The sequence below is a fragment of the Pongo pygmaeus genome, chromosome 1, assembly GCF_028885625.2.
Source record: "Pongo pygmaeus isolate AG05252 chromosome 1, NHGRI_mPonPyg2-v2.0_pri, whole genome shotgun sequence".
NCBI classification, from domain to species: domain Eukaryota; kingdom Metazoa; phylum Chordata; class Mammalia; order Primates; family Hominidae; genus Pongo; species Pongo pygmaeus.
The window spans coordinates 100,684,297-100,701,226 of NC_072373.2; the positions used below are offsets into that span (position 1 = coordinate 100,684,297).

The 16,930-nt window shown below is 40.0% G+C and overlaps 1 protein-coding gene across 1 annotated transcript in view; it reads left to right on the forward strand.

The window, feature by feature from the left end:
* Positions 1-16,930, forward strand: part of LOC129020854 (histone H2B type 2-F) — a 57,370-nt gene that overhangs the window by 31,686 nt on the left and 8,754 nt on the right. The window lies entirely within an intron of this gene.

Below are 16,930 nucleotides of genomic sequence, written 5' to 3' on the forward strand. Positions count from 1 at the left end.
AATAGTTACTTCTTTGAAAAATAAGTGAAATCATTTCATTGATCATTCATTTCATTGATTGTTGTATAAGAGGAATGTAAGATCTATAGCCTGGAAGGATAAAATACTTTCTTTCTAATAAGTATTGTTGTTTCCAAATGTTGAGGAAATAGCCATTGATGTAGGTTTAAATTCATGTAAGAAGAGCTAGAAAAACGGGGCAAACATAGTAACAAAAGCAGACAGAGTAGTCTTCTAGCATTTGATGGACAATGAAAATCATGATGCTCTGTTCTCACTTATAAGTGGGAGCTGAACGATGAGAAGACACGGTCATATGGTGGGGGAACAACACATACTGCAGCCAGTCGGGTGGGGTTGGGGGAGGGAGAGTGTCAGGAAGAAGAGCTAATAAATGCTTTGCTTAATACCTAGGTGATGGGTTGATCTGTGCAGCAAATCACTATGGCATACGTTTACCTATGTAACCAACCTGCACATCCCGCACATGTACCCTGGAACTTAAAAGAAAAATTCATGGAAAAAAATCATGATGCTCAGAAGAACCATTAGGAGAATTTACATCTATATATGACATTTGTATTTCCATATATTAATACTTTTTTTTTTGAGATGGAGTCTCGCTCTGTCACCCAGGCTGGAGTGCAGTGGCACGATCTTGGCTCACTGCAACCTCTACCTCCCAGGTTCAAGCAATTCTCCTGCCTCAGCCTGCCTAGTAGCTGGGACCACAGGTGCACGCCACCACGCCCAGTTAATTTTTGTATCTTTAGTAGAGACAGGGTCTTACCATGTTGGCCAGGATGGTCTCAATCTCTTGACCTTGTGATCCACCTGCTCAGCCTCCCAAAGTGCTGGGATTACAGGAGTGAGCCACTGCGCCTGGCCACTGATACTTTTATAATGCCATCATACTCATAGGCTTCATTCTTTTAAAATCACTTTACAAATACAATTTTCTCAAAGGTAGATGCAAAATCTTATTTGCCAATTTTAAGAAAAATTGCTCTCTACTACAGAAAATGATTTATGAACAATTATTTGATATGTTTTTTTAAAAGATAAGATAGGCTGGGTGCAGTGGCTCATGCCTGTAATCCCAACACTTTGGGAGGCCAAGGTGTGTGGATTGCTCGAGCCCAGGAATTTGAAACTGACCTGGGTAATATAGTGAGATCCCATCTCTACTAAAAATAAAAAGAATTAGCTGGGTATGGTAGTTCATGCCTGTGGTCCCAGCTACTTGGGAGGCTGAGGCAGGAGGATTGCTTGAGTCTGGGAGGTTAAGGCTGCAGTGCACTGTGATTGTGTCACTGCACTCTAGCCTAAGTGACAGAGCAAGACCCTGTCTCAAAAACAAACAAATAAATCCTAAGATAATTTAAATCTCATAAAGAATTGACCAATAATTTATTTCATTTTCATCTCTTTATGAGTAAAAAACAGTAATGCTTTATTTCCTACTCAATTCCTTCCTTGATGATCATGTGTTTTAGAAACTATTCAAATGTATCTGCTAAATTTTAAGTAAAGAATTGCATATAAGTAATTGTCTATAGTACAATTTTGCTTAATATATTTTGTATACTGTTGTAACAGCTCTTGGACAGGTGAAATATATAACTTTTATGTAGTTGCTAATGCTTGAGGTGTTTTTCAAATATTCATATAAAGTTTACCCAATTTTTTTCTTCAACTGCCATTCATTATAGAAAGTCCCCCAGTGGTTCAATTTTAAGTTTCCATTAGGAACTCATTAATTTTTTATTCTTAGTTATTCTTACTACTCAATCTTTTATTTTAAAAAATTCTCATCTATAATTTTATAGGAATGTTTACAGTTAATTTCTGGAGATATTATAATTTATCTTTTATAAGTTGTTTCAATTTGGGATGACCTTGTCCATTTCCTCTTCCCAATTTCACCTTTTTGTGTTGTCGTGAATATGTCTATCAAGCCCTTTGCCTATTTTCGTATGTGCCCTTGAGATTCTTTCCTAAGCTTTTAAGGGATTAACTCGTTATAAATCTCAGTCTGTTTGCTTTTGCATATGCAGTTTTCATCTTTCCCCAGATAGCAAGGTCACTCCATTTTGATTTTGTTCCTGTATCACAGCATCAAGAGGAGAAGGATGGGAAAAGGGTTAAAACACTTATATAGCTTGCGTTCCTAAAAATAGCTATCATCTGAAATGGAAAAACTCTTCACATGAGCTCATTCCCCAGCTTTTAACTGCCTGATAGTGTGAGACAGGTACAGACACTGAAGCGCTATTCTTAAAGACCCTCACTTAGATTATAAGTGTGAGAGGCTACAGTGGCTTGTTAGGTCATAAAGTATGAAAGCTCACGATCTTCCCTGTCACCTAACCCAGCACCATTTTTCCTTGACCATCTTGGTGTGTCAGAAAGGCACCTTCAGAGTCATGGTGACAAGGACAGAGGGGAGTTGGCTGAGATGGAGGGCTCTAGGTAGAAGAGGTAGAGGGGTCAGAAACGTATGTGAGTTAAGAGGTTGGCCACAGACTCTTCCTACTTCTTTGCCCTTGTTCTGCCCCAGGGCTCTTCACTTTCTTTCAGAACTTAAAAAAGTTGACTAATATTTTATGCAAATGAAAAAATGTGTAATATATATGTGTATATGGTTAATGATGCAAAATAAGAAAATGAACATTTATAAACCCACAACCCAAATTAATAACTAGAATATTATTAATGATATACCAGATTTCCAGCCAAGATGGAGTAGCAGAGACTGGATTTATCCTCTCATCTGAAACAAAATTAAACTAAACAAAAGAACAAAATACATGAAACAATGTTTTTTTGAAACTGTGGACATCAGGCAACATAAGACAGTCACCCCTGAGAGATAGGGAAGAAAAAAGATGAGCCCTGCAATTGCCTCACCTACTGCATTGAGAGAGTCTCCAGGCTGTGATACAGGGAGGGGAACTCAGGCAGATCCCAGTGGAGTCCCAGAATTGAGGAGACAGAGCTGAGTCTGGAGAGACCAAGGTGGTTAGAGCTCATGGATCAAAGAAATGGAAATGAAAAAGCTGCACACAGAGAGAATTCCAGAGATCTGCTGAGTGTCCCCACCAAGTATTCAGCAGAGTAGTAATCAGTGTGCTGATCTAGAAGGAAGGGGCTGAAGCACAAGATATAATTTAAAGAGTTTACTTGAGCCAAAGTGAGTACAGCTGCCCAGGACACACTTCCAAGTTAACTCAGGGAGTACTCAATCAGCTTTTGTTACAAGCAGGTTTTTAAAGGCAAAGGTGAGAAGAAGTGGGTGGATACAAAGTTCTTTGATAGAAATTTTCATTGGCTTACAGAGATGACATTGATTAGTTATTGGTTATACACTGTTGAACTATAGGGTATGAGTTGTGGTGTCCAGCATACGGTATTTTATGGCTGCTTGGCATCAGTTAGTCTGGAGCCTGTATAGCAAGTGGCTTTACAAGATAATTATTTAGCTCAAGGGGGAGTGATGTGACTGCAGTTTCATTCCAATGCCTCTCCGAACCTGATAATTTAAAGGGGCTCACATTCCTCAGATAAAAAGTTTCTTCTTCTTTTTTTTTTTTAATTTCACAGGTGCATGTGTGTGAAAAAACTACCCCAAGAAAGAACCACTTGAAAGCATTAGCTAGAACAGTACCCAACACTCACACAGGGCTGGAAATAGTGCCAGTTCCCAAAAAGGGAGAGCACAATTCACAAGGCATGTGATAGAGAACCCAGAAGGGTCTTACCTCAATTAAGACATGGAAAATAGAAAAACACTAAAATCCAACTTCTAGAGATGAAAACCAGTATGCTGGATGGGATTGAGAGCACATTAGACCACAGAAAAAAAGATTAATGAATGCAAAGACAGAGCAATAGAAACAATCCAAAATGAAACAGAGGGTTAAAAAAAAAATGAAAAGAGCATCAGGGAGGTGTGGGACAACTTTAAGTGGCCTAATATATGTGTAATTTTGAAAGGAGGGGGCCAGCTGGGCTTCCTGAGTCAAATAGGGGCTCAGAAAGCTGTAAAACTCACTCATTTCCTGCATCAGAACTTACTTCGGTCCTGAATGAATAATATTAAAGATATATGCTTAAAATATTCCTAACACCAGGATTTGTGCATGTGTTTTCTTCCCAAAAAAACCTATAAACAGCAAAAATTTTGCTGTAAGCTTCACTGTGTCCTCTCTCCCTCTCTCCCTTCCCCCTCCCCTAAAACTAAAAGGAATATTAAATGCCTGTTTTTCTATGACCAGCGAAGTTTATCTATGCTCCCAATTCCAATTCCTTGTAAACATACTTTATGAAGTCCTGTAAGATTGTTTCCTTTGCCATGCTGCTGCAAGGTCATAAAATAAATAAAACCTAAGTTACAATTCTGGTTTTCCTCAAAATCTAAGACATGTCACAAAATAATTTACTGCCTTTGTTTCTCGCTCTGGTAACATCTTCCCTCTACACGTATTTCCCGCCTTAAAGAGTTTAAAAAGCAACTGCATAATGGACCTATGACTACCTGCTCGAAACCCCTTCCACGCTGTAAAAGCTTTGTACTGTCACTCTGCTCAATAAAGCCTACAGCTTTTTTTCTCTTGGTCTGTGTCTCCATCGCCACGGGCAGCCGCCACACCAATTCTTTAGCGTGGCTAAGGCAAAAACCTTTAGCGTTACAATTGGAGTCCTTGAAAAAAGAGGAAGGTGGATATGTCAGAGGCGTTTGAACCAGAGCAACTCCATCTTGAATAGGGGCTAGGTGAAGTAAGGCTGAGACCTACTGGGCTGCATTCCCAGGAGGTTAAGGCATTCTTCGTCACAGGATGAGATAGGAGGTCAGCACAAGGAACAGGTCACAAAGACCTTGCTGATAAAAGGATATGGTAAAGAAGCTGGCCAAAACCCACTAAAAGCAAGATGGTGATGAAAGTGACCTTTGATCGTCCTCACTGCTCATTATATGCTAATTATAATCCATTAGCATGTTAAAAGACACTCCCACCAGCACCATGACAGTTTACAAGTGCCATGGCAACGTCAGGAAATTACACTATATGGTCTAAAAACAGGAGGAACTGTCAGTTCCTGCAATTGCCCCCCCTTTCCTGGAAAGGAATAATAATCCACCCCTTGTTTAGCATATAATCAAGAAATAACCACAAAAATAGCCAACCAGTAACCCTTGGGGCTGGTCTGCCTATGGAGTAGTCATTCTTTATTTCTTGACTTTCTTAAATAAACTTGCTTTCACTTTACTCTATGGACTCATTCCAAATTCTTCCTTGCATGAGATCTAAGAACCCTCTCTGGGAGTCTGGATTGGGACCCCTTCCTGGTAACAGATAGAAAAAATATTTGAACAAAGAATGACCAAAATTTTTTCAAACTTGATGAAAACTTGTAGGAGACAGGAATGTGCCACCCTAAAATATGACTTTTTGGCATAAGGATTATTTTGAGCTGATTATTTTGAGAAAGAGTAGACACAGGAGAATTCTAAAAACACAGTAGAAGTTACCCTTCTGTAAGGGAAATTTACATTTTAAAAGAAATCTCCATTTCTAAGGCTATCTCCCTCTCTGTGCTGGGAAAAGAAGGAGGACTAAATCACAAAAGGCTCTTACCAATGGAGAAGGCACCAATTTCAATCTGCATAATAAAACTTACTCTTGTTTGATTTTCCTGAACACTTTCCCATAGCTTGCTTTCCCAACACCCTTCTTTCTTTCTTTTAGTTGAAGATGCTACATAAGCCAAAATTCTAGGCCACCTCTTTGAGAGTTACTCATTTTTCCCTGATTATCTGTTTTTCTCTTTGTTAATCTGTCTTGTTATAAAAGTCCCAGCTGAGAACTCAGAAGGGTAGAAGAAAAATTATTTTTTCTCCCCTACACTATAAATTTATAAATCCAAGATTCTCAATTAACCCCAAGCACAAAAACAAATCAAAACACCCCCCAAACAACAAAAACCATGAAGAAAACAGCATAAGGATTTAATAATCAAATTACTGAAAATTAGTGAAGAGAAAATCTCAAAAGTGATCAGAGATAAAAAGACGTGCTACACACAGAGACACAAAGAAAACATCAGATTTCTTGTTGGAAATAATACAAGTGAGAAGACAACGTAGCAACAACATCTTTAAAAGGTACTGAAAGAAAAATAAGGTGTTATAGATGTGTAAATTTTTAATTTTATAAGATGATGCCAAGTTAATTTCTACATGGCTATACTACTCTGCCCTGTCATTAATAGGCTATAAGGATTTCTATGTCACTAAATCCCTTGTCAACACTTAGTATTTGTCAACAAAAGAGTCAAACTCTGTGAAATATTTGAAGAGATTTATCCTGAGCCAAATATGAGTGACCAATGGCCTGTGACACAGCCCTCAGGAGATCCTGAGAACACGTACTCAGGGTGGTCAGGATGCAGCTTGGTTTTATACATTTTACAGAGACATAAGACATCAATCAATACATGTAAAATGTATATTGGTTCAGTTTGGAAAGGCAGGACAACTGGAAGCAGCAGGCAGGGGTGGGGTGGCTTCCAAGTCATAGGCAGATTCAAAGATTTTCTGATTGGCAATTCGTTATTATCAATAGAAAGGAATATCTATCTGGCTTGTGATAAGGGGTTGTGGAGACCAAGGTTTTGGCATTCAGATGAAGCCTCCAGGCATCCAGGCAGCAGACTTCAGAGAGAATAGATTGTAAATGTTTTTTTTAAATCAGACTTAGAGTCTGTTCTATCAGTAATTCCAAAAGGGAGGAGGGTATGATGAGGCATGTTCAGCTCCCACTTGCCATCATGGCCTGAACTAGTTTTTCAGGTTAACTTTGGAATGCCCTTGGCCAAGAGGAAGGGTCCATTAAGATGCTTGGGGGGCTTACAGTTTTATTTTTGGTTTATCTATTGTAAGAAGACTTCTTAGTCCCCATTGCCATTTTTGTAGTTATAAGATAGTACTCTATGGTAGTCTTAATTTAGATTGCCCTGATTACTAATGAGGTTGAGTCCTTTTTCATATGTTAATTTACCATTTATGCAGTTTCTTCCATGAAATATCTGTTTGTGGCTTTTATTTTGTTCATAGTGTGCACTTTTGTCTATTTCTTATTGGTTTATAAAGGTTTAAAAATTTAGTCTGATACAAACCCTCATGGCTTACTTCTGTTGAAATTATTTTTTTCTGATTGGCGACTTATCTCCTGACTTTCTTTATGTTGTCTCTTCATGTACAAGAGTTATTAATTTTGATGTGGTTTAATTTGTCAGTATTTTATTTTACAATCAGTATTTTTGTCTTGCTTATGAAGTCTTTGCTGATTCCAAAGTATTTTCTTCTAAAAGTATTAAAGTTTTGCCTTTTACATTTAAGTCTTAAATCCATGTCTGTAGGTGATGTGAAGCAAGTATCTAATTTCTTTTTTTTCCCATGTATAAGCAGTTGTCTCAGTACCATTTAAAAGACCTAATCATCCTGTTTTTGATATGAACTGACAATTCTATCACAAAGTTTCATATATATGTGTTTTTAGAGCTTAGGCTATGTGACCAACAATTTGCTTATCTTTGTCTCAATACCACATTGTCTTAATATTATAGCTTTATAATACATCCTTATATATGGTAGTGCACATCTCCTTATTCATCTCAGGATTTTCATAGTTATTCTTGGATTTTTGCTCATTAATGTACACATTGAATCAAGTTGTCAGCTTTCTCAGTATTTGCTGGGATTTAGATCAGATTTACATTGAATATGTAAACAAATTTGAAGAAAATTTGTACTTAATGACATTGAGTCTTCTAAACTATAAACTTAATGCATCTATTAAACTATGTGGTCTTTCTTAATAACTTCCCATAAATTGCACAGTTTTCTTCATAAATGCCCTGCACAAATCTTACGGGATTTCTTTCTAGGTGTGTGCGTGTGTGTGTGTGTGTGTGTGTGTGTATCTTTGTTAATTCAAATGGTAATTTCTAAATGTTTATTTTTGATATAATGGAAACACAGCTGATTTAGGGAGCACTGATTTTTATATCCAGATACCTTACTAAAGTGAGTCCTGGGAGATAGCTATTTGCATGAAAATCTTACACTTTGGGGGATCAGGAGGAGCATGTACAGTGGTTGTATTCCTTGAAAAAAATTTTTTTTGAGACAGGGTCTTGCTTTGTCTCTCAGGCTGGAGTGCAGTGGCATGATTGTGGCTCGCTGCAGCCTTGACCTCCCGTGCTCAAGCGATCGTCCCACCTCCTGAGTGGCTGGGACTACAGGCATGCACTACCAGGCTTGGGTAATTTTTATATTTTTTGTAGAGTCAAGGTCTTATGTTGCCCAGGCTGGCATTGAACTCTTGGGCTCAAGTGATCCTCCCACCTTGTCCTCCCAAAGTGCTGGGATTACAAGTATGAGCAGCTGCGCCTGGCCTGAAAGGTTTTGCCCAATGATTTTGTTTCTTAGGGTTTTATCCAGTCTGTAAGGGTAACAGTGATCCTTACTCATAGTCTTGTTCTTTGTCCACAACTTAGTTTCTCTTCCTCCAGTCACCTCTAGGCTGATTCTTAGGAAGTGAAAACAAGACTTATTGGAAAGACAGAGTAACAGAGAGAGAGAGAGAGTGAGCGAATGAGTGTGTGTGTGTTTTCCATCTATCTAAACAAGCCTGGAACACTCCAACATTTCAACATTTTACTTAGATGAGAACATCTTACTGTTGTCTCAATTTTGTACATGAAATAAAGCTACAAGAGGTTAAGTTACTTCATCAGGGTCAAAAAATTAGTAAATGGTACAGTGAGACGCAAACTAGCTCCATGTCTAGTTCTGTGCAGTAGTGATATAAGAATTATAAGGTTTAACAGAAACAGAATTGTTGCTAATTGTCCCTGAGTATGCTTCCCTCTACACTGTAACTGAGCAGTCTTCTCTCAGGCAATTAGCAGGCTTTATCATGTGGAAGGGGAAGAGGCTAAAATTCAGTCAAAATCAGGTCCTCTTTGGGGAAAATTAGTCTTTTGCAGTAGGGGTGTGGAAAGAGAGTCAAGAAATAAAGCATTGTTGGCTGGGCACGGTGGCTCACGCCTGTAATCCCAGCACTTTGGGAGGCCAAGGCGGGTGGATCACGAGGTCAGAAGTTCAAGACCAGCCAATATGGTGAAATCCCGTCTCTACTAAAAAAATACAAAAATTAGCCAGGTGTGGTGGTGTGTGCCTGTAGTCCCAGCTACTTGGGAGGCTGAGGCAGGAGAATTGCTTGAACCTGGGAGGCAGAGGTTGCAGTGAGCAGAGATTGTGCCACTACACTTCAGCCTGGGCGACTCTGTCTCACACACGCACACACACACAAAAAAGCATTGCTGGGCCTGGTGGCTCATGCCTATAATCCCAGCTACTTGGGAGGCTGAGGCAGGAGGATCACTTGTGCCCAGGAGTCTGAGGCTGCAGTGAGCCATGATTGCACCACTGCATTCCAGCCTGGGTGACAGAGTGAGACTCTGTCTCTAAATAAATAAATAAAAATAAATAAAGCATTATATCCTCATAGTGGCTTAGCATTTGGTAGGAGTAGCAGATGTACATCTTCTGACTTTTCAGAGGGTGAGTACCGGCTTCTTGTAGTCAAAAGGGACAAAGGGGAGAACATTCTCTTTACAACTATAATTTACAATACTAAGGTAGAACTCAATAAAGACCCTGTTTAAGATACTGTTAGCATTCAAGACTGGATCCTCTGGCCTCCCTTCTTCTCACCTGACTCTATGAAGATGTTGTAATAGAGGGTTAATGCATAGTTGGTGTCAAGGTTTTCTTTTGAACATTTTCCTAGAAAAAAGGGGGATAGCAATGCTTGTGCCCACTGCTGAGTCACAGAGGCTTGCATCAAATCCCTTCAGCAGCAGCCTAAGCAAACGATGACAAATGCTAACCCAGGAAGGACTGAGGTGGTTTCTAAGTTACAACTAGATTCTTTCCCATTCTACTCCTCACTTCTAGATCCAAGTCCTGGCTCTTTTCACTTTAGAGACATCCTGTTTCCTACATGGCAGTCTTCAGTGCTGTCTCTGCAGTTTCAGGAACTATGACCTTTGATGCTGCTGGGGCTCAGAAAACAATACCCCAAAATATGGCACTTTGAAATGCTGAACTAAAGAAGCAACCTCAAGGTATCTCTCTCTGACCTCTCCCCACCCTTACCTACACCTCACCCCCATCCTCTTACTTTCCTGAAGCACTAGCAGGGACTCTCTATGGAATTTCCTTAGCTGACTAAAAGATTCTTTCCAAAAGAATTGCTGGGCATGGTGGCTAATGCCTGTAATCCTAGCACTTTGGGAGGCTGAGGCAGGAGGATCACTTGAGGCCAGGAGTTCGAGACCAGTCTGGCCAACGTGATGAAACCTCATCTCTATTAGAAATACAAAAAATTATCTGAGTGTGGTGGCATGCACCTGTAGTCCCAGCTACTCAGGAGGCTGAGGCAGAAGAATTGCTTAAACACGGGAGGCGGAGGTTGCAGTGAGCTGAGATTGTGCCACTGCACTCTGGCCTGGGTGACAGAGCAAGACTCCATCTCAAAAAATAAAATAAATAAAATAATAAAATAAAATAAAATAAAATAAAATAAAAAATAAAATAAATAGAAATGCAATTGTCTTAAAACTCCCTCCCTAGGAATCTCATGAAATAACCAGGAAAGATTAACCACAAGAGAAGAAACTAGGAGTCCTCACCTTGCCCTGACAGACTTTTCATGTATTCCTCCAAGGGCAGCTCAGAGAGAGTATCTGAGAGGCTTTATCTGCATAATAAAACAACCTTTGTTCACAGTAAAGTTCTGTCCTTCACCTTCTGGCCACCGACCCCAGAGCTCAGAGGAACTTTGTCCCAGATCACTGTTCTTTGGGTTCATTCATTCCTCCTGAAAACCATTTACTGCTACACCCTTCATCTCCCCTTTCTCTATGAGGAAGGGTATATAACCATTTGGACCTTACTGGGTTGTTGGGTAATCATCCTCCTTTAATTCCCCTGAGCTATACATGTTAAATACATTTTATATGGCTTTTTCTCCTATTAATTTGTCTATAGTCCATTTTCTGCAGACTTTCAGAGGATAGAAGGGGAAGCTTTTTCTTGGTCTCTACAATGACAAATTAAACAGATGAGACTAGAAGTCTGGGAGTGCAAGGACTTCTTGTGATCATATCATTGTTTTCCCTGCTTTGATTAGGAATACTGTCTTACTAGTGCAAATCGATGGCAGTTGGTTCAGTTCAGAAAACTGACATGTGGAAAGGCAATTTCCTGTGTGTCATATTTGTGGGACGTTCACTTCCCCAAACCAGTGAGTTTAAGGGTGATTTCTCTTTCATTCACTTATAGAAGTCATACTCTCTAAAACATCTCCTTTCTCATTTTAGTGATTTCCAAGCTATCTCTTTAGTCAAATGGACTTATTTCAGTTAAATTACAAATAATTGCTGCTAGGATGAATCCTGACTGAGAGTAATCAGTAATTCTCTTCGTGTCCATCCTCCATCAGATTTAGATAAAAATTCAATGATGTTTTTAAATCTCTGTGGGTTGGTTAGGAGAGGTGGGAGAAGATGACGGAGAGATGATGGAAAGGGAATTTAGGTAATGTTGCTGTATTTACTTATGTGCTTCCTTATTCCCTTAGTCAACTCAGTTTCATAAATTTCTTCAGGATCTTTTTCAAGAAGATCTTTCAATTTTTTTTCAGCCTACTCTAATTACTCCTTGTCTATGTTACTGTTTCTATATGTACAGAGCTCAGACTACCCTATCATGTATTCCTGCTTTTTCATTTCTTTTTTTCTTTTTTTTTTTTTTGAGATGGAGTCTCACTCTGTCACCCAGACTGGAGGGCACTGGTGTGATCTCAGTTCACAGCAACCTCCACCTCCCAGGTTCAGGAGATCCTCCACCTCAGCCTCCCAAGTAGCTGGGATTACAGGCCTGTGCCACCACGCTCGGCTAATTTTTATATTTTTAATAGAGATGGGGTTTCACCACACTGGCCAGGCTAGTCTCAAACTCCTGACCTCAAGTGATCCATCTGCCTTGGCCTCCCAAAGTTCTGGATTACAGGTATGAGCCATCGTACCTGTCCCATGTGTTCTTTTTTATAGTCTATTCATTATATACATGATATATTTACTTCCCCAATTGTGGTGTAAGCATTTTTAGAGGATGCTTACACCACAACTGGGGAAGTAAATATATCACGTTCCTATTCTATTTGTATATTGCTTTACAAAGACATTCACATAATACATGCTTGATAATGAATACATAAATAAATGTATATTATTTACATTTAGCATCTTCTCTTCCCTCAGTCTTTGTGTATCCTGAAGACAGCTTATATGCAAAATTAGAAGTATGGAAGTTACTAGAGTCTCTCCTGGCAGTTTCTGTATCTGTGTGTCTTGTACACAAACATTTGCTTAATGACTTTATGTTTGAAAATCTTACAACTAAGTGAAAATACGTGAAGTGAATAAAAAGTTTTTGTTATTCTAAAGAGAAAAATTAGCCCAAGATACCCAAAAGATAGAAAACATATAGATTAAACAAACTAAATTTGTGTAAATAATAGATAAAAATATAATAAATACAGTTTTCACGTATGAATTTTTATTGTATTCATCAAAGGAGGAAGAGGAGACTTGGTTGTAGGTGATGGTCAATAGAGGAGGACTGGGAGGGGATTATTCTTTCAAAGTCAGTGAAGATTCAGTGCCAGACCAGCATTCAATATCAAATTTAATGTGATTAATAATTTCCTTTATCCTAAGGCTTTGACCAAATAAAAGCTAAACACAAAAAGCCTTTATAGAATATTGAAATGGTGAACATGTACAGCAGATTGAAGAGTCATAGAAGATGCAACCCTCTCATTCACTTTGCTTGGCATGTGTATGAAAAACAGTATTTTGGGTTCATCTAAATATGTCATTGATTTGGTTTGGCTGTGTCCTCACCCAAATCTCATCTTGAATTGTAGCTCCCATAATCCCCACATGTCATGGGAGGGACCCAGTGGGAGGTAGGTGAATCATGGGGCCAGTTACCTTCATGCTGTTCTCATGATAGTGAGTAAGTTCTCACGAGATCTGATGGTTTTATAAGGGGCTTTTCCCCCACTTCGCTCTGTACTTCTTGCTGCTGCCATATGAAGAAGGACACGTTTGCTTCCCATTCCACCATGATTGTAAGTTTCCTGGGGTATCCCTGGTCATGCAGAACTGTGAGTCAATTAAATCTCTTTCCTTTATAAATTACCCGGTCTCAGGTATGTCTTTATTAGCAGTGTGAGAATGGACTAATACAGTAAATTGGTACTGGGTAGTGGGGCACCACTGTAAAGATACCTGAAAATGTAGAAGCAACTTTGGAACTGGGTAACAGGCAGAGGTTGAAAGAGTTTGGAGGCCTCAGAAGAAGACAGGAAGACGTGGGAACGTTTGGAACTTCCTAGAGACTTGTTGAATGGCTTTGACCAAAATGCTGATAGTGATATGGACAATAAAGTCCAGGCTGAGGTGGTCTCAGATGGAAATGGTTACTAGTTGGGAACTAGAGGAAAGGTCTCTTGTTATGCTTTAGCAAAGAGACTGGCAGCATTTTACCCCTTGCTCTAGAGATCTGTGGAATTCTGAACTTGAGAGAGATGATTTAGGGTATCTGGTAGACAAAATTTCTAAGCAGCAAAGCGTTCAAGAGGTGACAGAGTATAACAATTTGGAAAATTTGCAGCCTATGTGGTAGAAAAGAAAAACCCATTTTCTGGGGAGAAATTCAAGCTGGCTGCAGAACTTTGCATAAGTAATGAAGAACCAAATGTTAATCGCCAAGACAGTGGGGAAAAGGTCTTCAGGGCATGTCAGAGACCTCCCTGCTGTGTACAGCCTAGGAACTTGGCGCCCTGTGTCCCAGCCACTCCAACCATGGCTACAAGGGGCCAAGGTACACCTTGAGTCATGACTTCAGCGGGTGCAAGCCCCAAGCCTTGGCAGCTTTCACATGGTGTTGGTCCTGCAGGTGTGCAGAGGACAAGAACTGAGGTTTGGGAATCTAGATTTCAGGGGATGTGTGGAAATGCCTGATGTCCAGGCAGAGGTGTGTTGCAAGGGCAGAGCCCTCATGGAGAACCTCTGCTAGGGCAGTGCAGAAGGGATATATGGGGTTGGAGCCCCGACATAGAGTCCCCACTGGGACACTTCCTAGTAAAGCTATCAGAAGAGGGCCACCGTCCTCTAGACCCCAGGATAGTAGAACCACTGACAGCTTGCACCATGCCCCTGGAAAAGACTCAGACACTCAATGCCAGCTGTGAAAGCTGCCAGGAAGGGGGCAGTACCCTGCAAAGTCACAGGGTCGGAGCTGCCCAACATCATGGGAGCCCACCTCTTGCATCAGTGTGATCTGGATTTGAGACATGGAGTCAAAGGATATTGTTTTGGAGCTTAAAGATTTAATTACTGCCCTATTGAATTTTGGACTTATCTGGGGCCTGTAGCTCCTTTGTTTTGGCCAATTTCTCCCATTTGCAGTGGCTGTATTTACCCAATGCCTGTACCCTCATTGTATCAAGGAAGTAACTAACTTGCTTTTGATTTTACGGGCTCATAGACAGAAGGGACTTGCCTTTGGATGAGATTTTGGACTTGGACTTTTGAGTTAATTATGGGATGAGTTAAAATTTTGGGGGACTGTTGGGAAGGTATGATTGTGTTTTAAAATGTGAGGACATGAGATTTGGGAGGGGCTGGGGCAGAATGATATGGTTTTGCTGTGTCCCCACCCAAATCACATTTTGAATTGTAGTTCCCATAATCCCCACATAATGAGAGGGACCCAGTGGGAGGTAATTGAATTGTGGGGGTGGTTTCCCCCATGCTGTTCTCATGATAGTGAGTTCTCATGAGATCTGATGGTTTTATAAGGGGCTTTTCCCCGCTTTTGCTCTGCATTTCTCCTTGCTGCTGCCATGTGAAGAGGGATGTGTTTGCATCTCCTTCTGTCATGATTGTAAGTTTCCTGAGGGCTCCCCAGCCATGCTGAACTGTGAGTTAATTAAGTCTCTTTTCTTTTTAAATTACCTAGTCTCAGGTATGTCTTTATTAGCAGTGTGAGAACAGACTAATACAGTCATGCAATTCAAAGTTGTTTCACACAATATTCTCTGACTACAAATGGTCATGTCAGGTAAATTGGTGAGTAGTACTGTGTGTCATTCAGGGTCTAAAAGGAAAATGGGCTGAGCATGGTGGCTTATACCTGTAATCTCAACACTTTGAGATGCCAAAATGGGAGGATCACTTGAATCTAGTAGTTTAAGATTAGCCTGGGAAAAAGAGTGAGACACTATGTCTAAAAAAAATAAAAATTAGCTGGGCATGGTGGCACACTCACTTGAGCCCAGGAGTTTAAGGCTTCAGTGAGCTATGATTGGACCACTGCACTTGAATCTGGGTAACAGAGTAAGACCCTGTCTCAAAAAAAAAAAAAAAAAAAAAAAAAAAAAGTGAACAGTATACCAGAGGGAATTTAACACAAGGAATTAAACAGGTATTGGAGGTCTAAGAAGGCAAAAGGGGAACTGATGTAACACAGAGATAGAAAGCAAAGCAGTGATCAACCCTAGGGTTGTAGAAACAAAGGTAAAAGGGTTGGGTTGTTAGAACTGGGTAACTTGGATGAAGGGCCACACATAAGTGGGAGGACGGCTTCTGAGAAGGAGGTTGCTGGTGGCCCTGGAACTCAGAGGAAGTACCTAGTGTAGCAGGGACTCAGACCTCTGAAGAAGAGGTGTCCACTGGCTGATGCTCATGCCTTTGAGAGGGGGCCATGAGGCTGGCTCCGGGATTGTAAGAAAAGAAAAGAAATGAAACTGGAAACAACAACCACTCTCAGAGTAAAAAATTATGGCTGGGATGATGCTAATTGAAACAAGAAACAAAATAGGAAGCAGCCAGACCTATATCCCTCCTCCAGCCTTTCAGTCTCTTTTTAACACCCCTTACTGACAGAAACCAATAAAGCCAGCAAGCAAAAAAAAGATGTGGTTTGCAGAGTCCTCACCTTAGCATTAAAAAGCAGATTACAGAGGGTGGGCCCCTCTTTGGCCACTTCCCTACACACTCATTCATATACATCCTTCTATATAGTGTCTGTTTGAAACCATGATGTCAAAATATAATTTCTTATAGCATGTTTATTTATTTTGGGGTGACAAATCATTATAATAAAAAAGGAGTTGTCTAAAAAGTGACATAACTTTATAATAGCCATTATGGCAAAAAGTCATTAATTGAACAGTCATTACATGAGGGGATCAGGAACTAAAAATCAAAGCTCATTATGGTCATAATGTAAAGAAACGTCACAGGAAATCATATATATCCACCATTCATGAATAGAGGAAGTCTGAGACCTAAGAACAGGAACTGGTCCAAAGGGGTAATCTGGAGCTGTATCTTTTTAAAGACAAAACACCCTCCTCCAGGCTTAACAGAGCTCGAAGTGTGAGAACCAGGAAAAGAGGAGTCGATCTCTGGGACCTTAGCTAATATCTACTTTCATGGACACCCCTACAGTCTAACTTTCATTCATTCATTTAACTATTATATGTTGAGTACATAAAATGTTCTAGGCACTAGAGTGGTGAATGAGACTTAATCCATGCTCTGATGGAAGTAACTCTTTTTCTTTTTCCTCGCCCAGGTTGGAGTGCAGTGGTATGATCTTGGCTTATTGCAACCTCTGCCTCCTGGGTTCAAGCAATTATTGTGTCTCAGTCTCCTGCGTAGCTGAGATCACAGGTGTGCATCACCATGCCCGGCTAATTTTTTTATTTGTAGTAGAGAT